Source organism: Bufo gargarizans, chromosome 2 (assembly GCF_014858855.1).
Source record: "Bufo gargarizans isolate SCDJY-AF-19 chromosome 2, ASM1485885v1, whole genome shotgun sequence".
Taxonomy (NCBI): Eukaryota; Metazoa; Chordata; class Amphibia; order Anura; family Bufonidae; genus Bufo; species Bufo gargarizans.
This window is the reverse complement of record NC_058081.1, coordinates 622,067,985-622,077,609: the sequence shown is the minus strand read 5'-3', so window position 1 is coordinate 622,077,609 and position 9,625 is coordinate 622,067,985. Positions and strand designations below refer to the sequence as shown.

Sequence of the window (9,625 nt, the reverse complement as noted above, 5' to 3'; positions counted from 1 at the left end):
TAAAATTGTACAAAATGTCTAGTCCTTCCAGGCAGGGGTGCACCACCAAAGAGGCCAGGGGAGGTGATCGCCTCAGGCAGCACCAGGTAGGGCCAAGAGAGGGGAAGCTGAAGGGCCATGGGCTGAAGGGAAGGGGTTAGGTTAAGAAATTGGCATTGGGGAGGGAAGGGCGCCATTTCAGTTTTCGCCACAGGCAGCAGAAATGCTAGGTGCACCCCTGCTTCAGGGAATCCAAGAAGAATAAAAGCATCCAATGTTTTTTTTTTTTTTTACTTCCATCCAATTTGTCTGCAAAAATCTGAAGAAAGAAAAAGTGAATAATTTCCTGAAAGTTCTATGTGGTTAAGGAGGAAGACAGCTTTTTGCTGTTGATTTGGATAATTTAGTGGACATTTAGATTTACATTTCCAGTAATAAAACTTCAATAACTGAATTTTCACCCAAAAATAAATATGCATGGGGGAGATTTATCAAAACTAGTACAAAGGAAAACTAGCTTAGCTGCCCATAGCAACCAATCAGATTCCACCTTTTCAGTACCTTTTGAAAAAGGATCAATCTGATTGGTTACTATGGGAGACTGAGCCAGTTTTCCTTTGTACCAGTATTCATAAATCTCCCTTATAGTCCAAAAATGCATGTAATGTTATGTCATGGTGGGCAACAAGGAGACCTTTATTAAATCCTCACTTTTTCTTTCCTGGGAAGCGGAATTGGGCAAATACTTCTCGAATGTCCAATAATCTGCCAGACTCCTAAAATGCTCTACTCATTACGAATCTATCATGAAAACCACATTACGGTGGTACCACACTCCTGATAGACCATGCCATATGTGTCTAGGAACCCCACACAAATGCTGGAGGAACTGCAGGGGCAAAGGCATCCTAATGCTTATCTTATGGTCTTGCCCTAAGCTTAATAGTCTCTGGCAGGAAGTCTTCTTGATGGCCTCTAACTTGTCTCTAACCTGGCCTTGCTATATTTGGACTTAGACGCCATTCCTAGCAGATATAGAGGTGTCATAGCACATTTATTTTTAGCAACAAAACTATCAATCACTACCAACTGGAAGAGCGTGGTTGTTCCTTCAGTCTCTGATAGAGTACATTGCATTAATTCCACGGTCACGTATGAGAAAACGTTATCCTACCTTTGTCGTTACCCTGGAGGGTCCTTAAAAATGTAGGACCTTTGGTCTAAATCTAGATATTGTAAACTTGTTTAAAACACTGTATGTTTTTCTTTGTTTTGGTATTATCCTTTGTATGTAACTATGCCGGTACTGCGATACAGCTTATGTATGCTGTAATTTCCTTGAAACTCCTTTAATAAAAACTATTGGTATAAAAAATGCTTGTAATGGAGTCTGTTGGAGGATACATGCCAGACCAGAAAAAATGGCCTACTGACCTTGCTGGGGGCTGGCTTTACCCCCTCTGGGGTGAGCAAGTGTCCCAAATACTGCTGTCGGAACAGTTGGCACTTTTTGGGCTTGATCTTGAGCCCATGGTCTTGCAGTCGTCCCCGGACCTGCCACATCTTCTAGAGGTGATCCTCAAAGGAGGACCCAAACACTACTGTGTCATCCAGGTATATCAATACCGACTTTAAGTTCAGGTCCCCCAGACAGTGCTCCATCAACCGCTGTAATGTTCTCAGGGCATTGGACAGGCAGAACGGCATCCTGTTTAACTCGTCCCATAAGTAGGATGAAAGCCGTCTTCACTTAGTCCTTCTTGGCCACTGGTACCTGCCAATACCCGCTGGCCAGATCAAGAGTCGAGAAGAACTTTGCAAGACTCAGGGCGGACAATGACTCCTTAATCCACGGAAGGGGGTAGGCATCCCGGACGGTCTGGGCATTCAGCTTCCGATAATCCACACAAAACCAGAGACTCCTATCTTTTTTCCACATCAAGACCACTGGAGCAGCCCATGGACTTGGACTCTCCTAGATCACCCAATTTTCCAACATGCTGGCCATCATCTCTGTCACCTCCTGGTACATTTTGTGCAGGATTTGCCGGTAACGTTCCCTGATTGGCGCAGCATTGCCAGTGGGAATTTCGTGTTTGATGGCGGAAGCACACCCAAAATCCTCATCATGTCTCAGGAACGCCTCCTGAAATTCCCAAAAGGTGTCTTCCAGCAACTTCTGTTGTCCTGGAGTCAGGGTCTTGCAGTCCACCCCCATCCGGGCCATGATCACCCGGCCGATCCACTCCACTGTTGGGGTCTTCTTTTGATGGACCTCTACAGCATAGGTCCAGGCTGATCTCCCATCTCGCTGTAGTGTGAAGCTCGTTCATCATTTGGCCAGCAAAATATTCCCAGGAACGGCCAACTCGCAGTTTTCAACATGGAGGAAGTGTACAGGCACACATCAATCCTTTACAATAGCGAGAGCTACCAGTGGGCGAGTCTGTGTTTTCTCCTGGTAAGCGGGCTCAATCAGGACCTCCAGTCCATTTAGTTGCCATCCAGCCCCCCCCCCCGGCAGCATCAATACTTGTTCTTGTCATGGCGGGATCTTCACTTGGGTCCATCACGGCACCTTCAAGTGTCCAGTGGGCCGACCGGACATGTTGCTCTTTCGCAGACTACAGCTCCTCACCATATGCTGTAGAACCTTCTGGGTTGGCTGGTGTGTGGCGGCACATTGCCAATACTTTGGCCCTTCTTTGGCATAGAGTTGATGTTCTAGGTCTCTCAGCACATTCATACCTAGTGTCACATCCATTCCTCACAGGGATGAATGGTCCACCAGCAAGACCCCTTTCTTGTTGAAGTCTTGCCCAAACAGTCAGACCTACATCCAGACTATCCCTCGCATCTCTCTGTTATTGGCATCTGTGAGCATTATGAAGGGGCTGCCGGTATATAGGTCGTGTTCCTCATGCTTAGCATCTGGTGTACTGCCACAGGACGCCCAGTTACTGCTGAGGTCGGAAGTTTAACGTCGGCTCGGTCTTCATCTTTAGCGTGCACTTTGTGGCCATATGGTCATACTATCTACAATCCCAGCAGAGGTGCCCTCTTTCTGCAAGCCCCCGCACCCGAGTTATCCTGGATGGAGTGCCGCGGGGTGCTGGGGTCATTTCCGGAAGCTGGGGTGATCCTGCCTTAATCTGAGGCACTTCCAAGTTCTCTAAATTCGGTCCAGAGGGCCTGGACAACATCTTTTAAGGACTCTGAGTCTTCAGACCCCGACCGGCCTCTTGTTGCATGGGTGTTACTCACTACTTTAGCTGCCACAGGCATGTGCTCTTCCTCTCTCTCCACGGCGGCTAGGTAGACACTGTAGAAAGTCATGTCAGCCGTCGTCCGGGTCATCTATTGCAATTTGTCCTGTAAGGCATGATGGATTAGATCCGGATGCGTTCAGGATGTGTTCAGTGAAACTCGCACCATTTTGCAAGCAAGTTCAGTCAGTTTTGTCTGCAATTGCCTTCAGTTGTTCAGTTTTTCCCACGCATGTACAATGCATTTTATGCATTTTTCACGTGCGTGATAAAAAAACTTAAGGTTTACTGTCATGGGGTCCTACTTCTGTATCACAAAATCAACAGAGCGAGGAATGAGTGAACAGCCCAAGGACCTTTATTATATGCAAACCGCAAGGTCCATAAAACACTCCACCACACAAAGGGTAAAATAGTCCAGGAAAATGGCTATAGTCCAGTAACAGGATAAATACCCCAGGAGATGAGGGTCACACTCCTCCACCTTACAGATCGATATGGCAGTGCGGCTCCAAATGCTTCTTCTCCATAGAGGGCTCCTTCAGCAGTATATTCCAGGGTAAGCAAGGTTCCTCCAAGTCTCTTTGGGGGTGCTGGCCCTAGCATCAGCATCCCACAAAGGATCTATCTTGCTGGCTTCCTTGTCTTCTAAGGCCCTGTCCTTATATCCCCGGGGTAGGCAGACAGGGTGGATAGTTTCCAGGCCCCCCACACCTGGAAATGGTGCCACAGTGATCAAGGCACTACAGGGGTGATTTCCAGCATTTGGAGAGCAGAGGGCCATAAATTGGACAGTCAGGAAATGTCAGCAGGGGTTCATCAAGAGGCATGGGGACAAACAGGCTGCCGATGGTCACTAAGCTGATTCAATTATCAGACCTTCCTGTAATGTAATTAAGACTGGACAAGACTGGGAATACACAGAAAGTAAAGACAACACTCCTAAAATCTGTAAAAATATGAACATTGACAATAATGATAAACAACACACTATATCCCACCATTACATTTACAAACAACATCTCTTAGCAACCATCAGTGAAAAATGCATTGCATCAGCTGGTGACTGAGAATCAAACAAAGGCTTCCCCAACAAACATGCAGGGCCGCAGTGTATGTTGCTTTGCTCCTCAGCTCTCATCAGTGTTCCTGGCAGCAATCCTCTGGACAGGATTAGTGTCTTGAACACAATCAGCTTCACTTGGCTGTAGCTCTGGTCACTGAAGGATGCTCCCGCAATTGAGTGTCTACGGAACGTCTCCTCACAGGTCCTCAGTCTCTCTCAGCTTCACCTAAGATGGCTGATCATCCACTTCCTTTCCAGGCTTGTTGTTTAGCTCCACCCCTTACAGTGTTCACTATCACATGAAATGCAGTCTGTTGCTGTGCTTATGAAACAGCAGCATCTTGTGGCCAAACAGCAGAATGTCAGTTCAGACAATTTAACTTCATTTACACAATCACAGTGTTCACACAATGAGACCTGTTTCTCCATCTCACACTTTTGCCAGGGTATTCTGTCCTCTCTGGTATATAAGAACACATCTGTTTTATTAAATAGCTTATTGTAGATGGGGGTCTATTACAGATTTCGCATTAGGGCCTAGGAGATTCAGGCAGTGTTACCCTGTGACTTTCTTCCCAACCACTGGTCGCAGCAGTCACATGTCTGAGTGTAGAGGACTTGGAAGTACAGAGACCAGACCTAGGGGTAATACTATTGTAAATGGCTTGTAGTGTAATTCAATGTAATGTCATGCCATTCACTTTGTTCACCAGCAGATGGCTTATGGTTGGCAGTGTTTGGCAACAGGATTGGGACTTACTATCCCATTCCTCCCGTCTTGGTAGGAGGGGGCTGGTCTGACTTCCTGCCAAAGGAGGGGCAGAACTAATTAGGGAGTTAAAGTAGAGAATGAGGAGTGAGGCCATGAGGACCCCAGAGGCAGCTCTAGGAGGACCACTACCCCAAAGAGCCTGCAGGTTTCCAGGCTACAGGACATCTGTAAAATACAGCACAATTGTGTTAACAGAGTGATCAAGCAATCAAACTCCACAGACTCTACTGCAAGTTGAGGGGAAACATGTCAACTGCACCACCACTGCAGTTCAGGACAGGCACATCTAGAAGCCTGCATCATACAGTGGACACCTACAGCCACAGGTGCCCGAGTACAGCTGTAGAGATGGAATCAGGAGAGAGACATTGTCAGTTAGCAAACTTCTGGGTGTCATCTTCTGCCACATTGCCAGTTTCACGAACCAGCGGTTGTGAACCCACTGTGCCAAGTGTCCTACCTCCTCTAAGGGCGTTGTCTAAGTCAACCTCTCGTTCTTTACAGTACCCCTGATAGTGGGGATATACATTCGCGAGGGTAACACCAGGTCGCTACCTCTTGAGGAGGATTGGCACACAAGGCAACTGGTCCAGACAGACCAGGAGGTACCAGAGGTACAGATGTAGTCAGCAGGCCGAGTCGTAACCAGGAGCAACAGCGCAGGACCGAAGAATGAGGCAGACGTGAAGTCAATAGTGTTGAGCTTGAATATTCGAATTGCAAATTTTTTTCTCGAATATCGTAACTTCGAGATTTCGCGAATATTTCGAATATAGTTCTATATATTTGCGAAATCGAATATTCTTTTTTTTTTTTCATCTGAAAATATGATTTCTCTCTGCTTCTTGCTTGTGGGTCAAGAAGCCATTGGCCCACAAGCAACTTAAGCAGGGGGGAATCATGTTTTCATATGGAAAATAAAATGACCAATATTCTAAAAAACGAATACATAGCAATATAGTGAATATATTCGTTATTTAGAATTTTGGCATTATTTTTTTCCTATCTGTACAGTTGTTCGCATACTCCTCCCCGACAAGCGTCCCCGTCACCATGGGAACGCCTGTGGGTTAGACAATACCATCGGATCTGAGTTTTCCCTGAGATCGTGAAAGCTCAGATCCGATGGTATATTCTAACGCACAGGCATTCCCATGGTTACGGGGACGCTTGTCGGGGAGCAGTATGCCAACGTGGAATAACAGTACAGATAAATTACAGTCTACATGTGTTTTTTGCGAATATTCGTAATATTGCTCTAACTTCGTCTTTTAGAATATTCATAATATTCTAAAAGATGAAGTTAGAGCAATATTACGAAAATTCGTAAAATACACATATAGACTGCAATTTAGCTAATATAGTGCTATAGTAATTGTTTTAATAGTGTATATATTTTCCAAAACTGAAGTTCAGAAGAGGCAAAAAAAATTTGAAAAAAAAAAGAAAGATTATAGCACTATATTAGCTAAATTACAGTCTATATGTGTATTTTACGAATATTCGTAATATTGCTCTAACTTCGTCTTTTAGAATATTTGTAATATTCTGAAAGACGAAGTTAGAGCAATATTACGAAAATTCGTAAAATACACATATAGATTGCAATTTTTTTTAATAGTGTATATATTTTCCAAAACTGAAGTTCAGAAGAGGCAAAAAAAAATTAGACAAAAAAAAAAAGATTATAGCACTATATTAGCTAAATTACAATCTATATGTGCATTTTACGAATATTCGTAATATTGCTCCAACTTCGTCTTTTAGAATATTCGTAATATTCTAAAAGACGAAGTTAGAGCAATATTATGAATATTCGTAAAATACACATATTAGCCTAGCCATAGTCATAGGAACGTTGCCTTATACTGTCAAAAGAAAAATCGCAATATGCGAATAATTAAATCGTATATTATTCGCGATAAATAGAAAAATGACGAATATTCGATTTCGACGAATATAAGACGAATATTCAATTGAATATTCGCGAAATATTGCGAAATCGAATATGGCACCTCCCGCTCATCACTGGAAGTCAAACCAGCAATAGTTCAGGCAGCACAGGTACCGGTCAGGCAATCCGGGTCAGCAAAAAGGAGAGTCAAGGCAAGCAGGCAGGGATCAAGCAGTTAGCGGAGTCCAGGAACACAAGCACGGTCAGGTAAACAGGAACACATGCAGTGATATCAGCAACCTTTGCAGGACACAAGGACCTTGACATTCAGGCACCTGGGAAGGGGGCTGAGCCACATATATATGTGCAGGAGGGCTAGGATTGGTCAGCAAGGTCACATGAGCTAACCCATAAAACACGGGAAGTGATGCACTATGCATAACTCCATGTAGCAGTTCTGCCTGGAGTGTTCCTTTAACTAATAGGACATAGCAGGTTCAAGTTTACGTTCAAGTTGTGTAGTCTCGTTGTCTTGATAACAATTTGTGTTCTAGCCATTGCTTTCTTGAACGCTTCCCTCACATCTTGATTTCTCAAACAGTAGATAATAGGATTTAACAATGGGGACAGAATACCATAGAGGACAGATGAAACCTGGACAATGATGAAGGAATCTCCAGAACTAGGGCCATTGTAATTGAACATGCCTGTGATATAGAAGATTGTAACAACTGTAAGGTGTGAGGAACATGTTGAGAAGACCTTCTGCCTTCCTTCTGAGGAGTGGATTTTCAGGATAGTGAAAACTATATGTATGTAGGAATTCATCACAAGTAGAAAAGGGGACATTCCTAGAAATATGGTGACTACATGTAATAACACCTGTCTGCTCTGGATGTTACTGCATGCTGCTTCTAACATTGGAAGGACATCACAAAAGAAATGTCTGATATGATGATTTTCACAGAAGGTAAGATTCAAGGTCATCCAGGTGTGGAATATGGCATTCAACAACCCAGAGATCAAGCACCCAGCAACAAAGCCTGAGCAGAACCTCTCATTCATAATGATGCGGTAATGGAAGGGGGTTACATATGGCCACGTATCGGTCATAAGCCATGGCAGCCAGTAGAAGACATTCCGATCCTCCAAAGGAGACAAAGAAAAAGAGCTGTGTGAAGCATCTATGAAATGATATCCTGATATTCCCAGTGATAGCATTCGCCAACATAGTTGGGAGGGTGACTGTAGAGTAACAGACATCTGTTAGGGATAAAAAACTTAAGAAGAAGTACATGGGCGTCTGAAGATGAATGTCTACCTTGATGATGGTAAACACAGCAAAATTTCCAATGATGATCATTATGTAAACGATGGCCATTAAAATTGTACAAATGGCTCGTCCTTCCGGGAATCCAAGTAGAATAAAATCATTTAATGTTTTATTCTTTTCCATTCCCATTCACCTGCAAAAAAAAAAATTCTGAAAGTTTCATGTGGTTGAAAAGGCAGGCAAGTGATAGCTTCTTTCTGATGATTTGCGCAATTCAGTGGGCATTTAGATTTACATTTCCAGTGATATTACTTCAACAATTGAACATTTCTCCCAAAAATAAATATACATAGGGGGTGATTTATCAAAACTGGTGCAAAGGAAAACTGGCTTGGTTGTCCACAACACCCAATAAGATTAAGCATATATTTTTTTACTACCTTTGGAAAATGAATGTATTAATCTGATTGGTTGCTATGGGAATCTGAGTCAGTTTTCCTTTGTATCAGTACTGATAAATCTCCCCCATAGTCTTAAAAAGGCTTGTAATGGAGTCTGCATGAGGATGCCAGATCAGGAAATAAATGGCCTACATTACCGTCTGCCTGACAGTTGGACTGTGTCTTGTTATTTTTTTATTTTTTATCATTTTACAAAATATATTTATTTCTTTGCCTTTAAAATATTTCCGCCAGACCCCTTGCTGAGAGCAGCTGCTGCTTAGTTCTATAGAGTCCTGACCTTGCTGGCTTGCTGATAGACTGGCTTGCTGATAGAGGTGGAACTCTGTGCCTTGGTCACATCTCCCCTTTTTTTTATAAGAAAAAAAAAATAAAATTGAAATTTCCACCACACACTAATGCAACAACACACCCAGGAGAGGTAGTGTATATGGTGGGAATTGTTACAGTCATTACAATCCCCAAAATACACCTTCATTGTCTGAGGGTGCATGCTCAATGAGGTTAAGGCCTCGAGGTTAAGGTTCCGCAATACATAAGGCACCGTCTGTGTGCATTCCGCATGTGCTTCTGTGGTGTTCCGTTCCATGCTTCAGTTGCGTAAAAAAATAGAACTTGTTCTATCTTTTTACGGAATGGACGGATCGCGGACACCATTCAATTTGCGGTCCGCAGCACGGGCACGGAGCCCTTATGTTCGTGGACAAGAGGCCTAACTCTAAGGAAAGTGCTACACGTAGGGTGGCCACTTGCAGAACCCCAAAAAGGAGGACACCACACCCCGAAAAGGAGGACATTGTACCTGGGACAGTGGCGCACAGTAGTTCAATACTACACCATGCAAGATACTACATTATACAGATACTATTATGAACAGAATGTAAACATTAATCTATATTACAATATCAGCTAAA

The 9,625-nt window shown here is 43.6% G+C and overlaps 1 pseudogene; it reads right to left on the bottom strand.

The window, feature by feature from the left end:
• Positions 1-7,451: 7,451 nt before the first annotated feature.
• On the bottom strand, positions 7,452-8,433 carry LOC122926215 (annotated as a pseudogene).
• Positions 8,434-9,625: the final 1,192 nt, after the last annotated feature.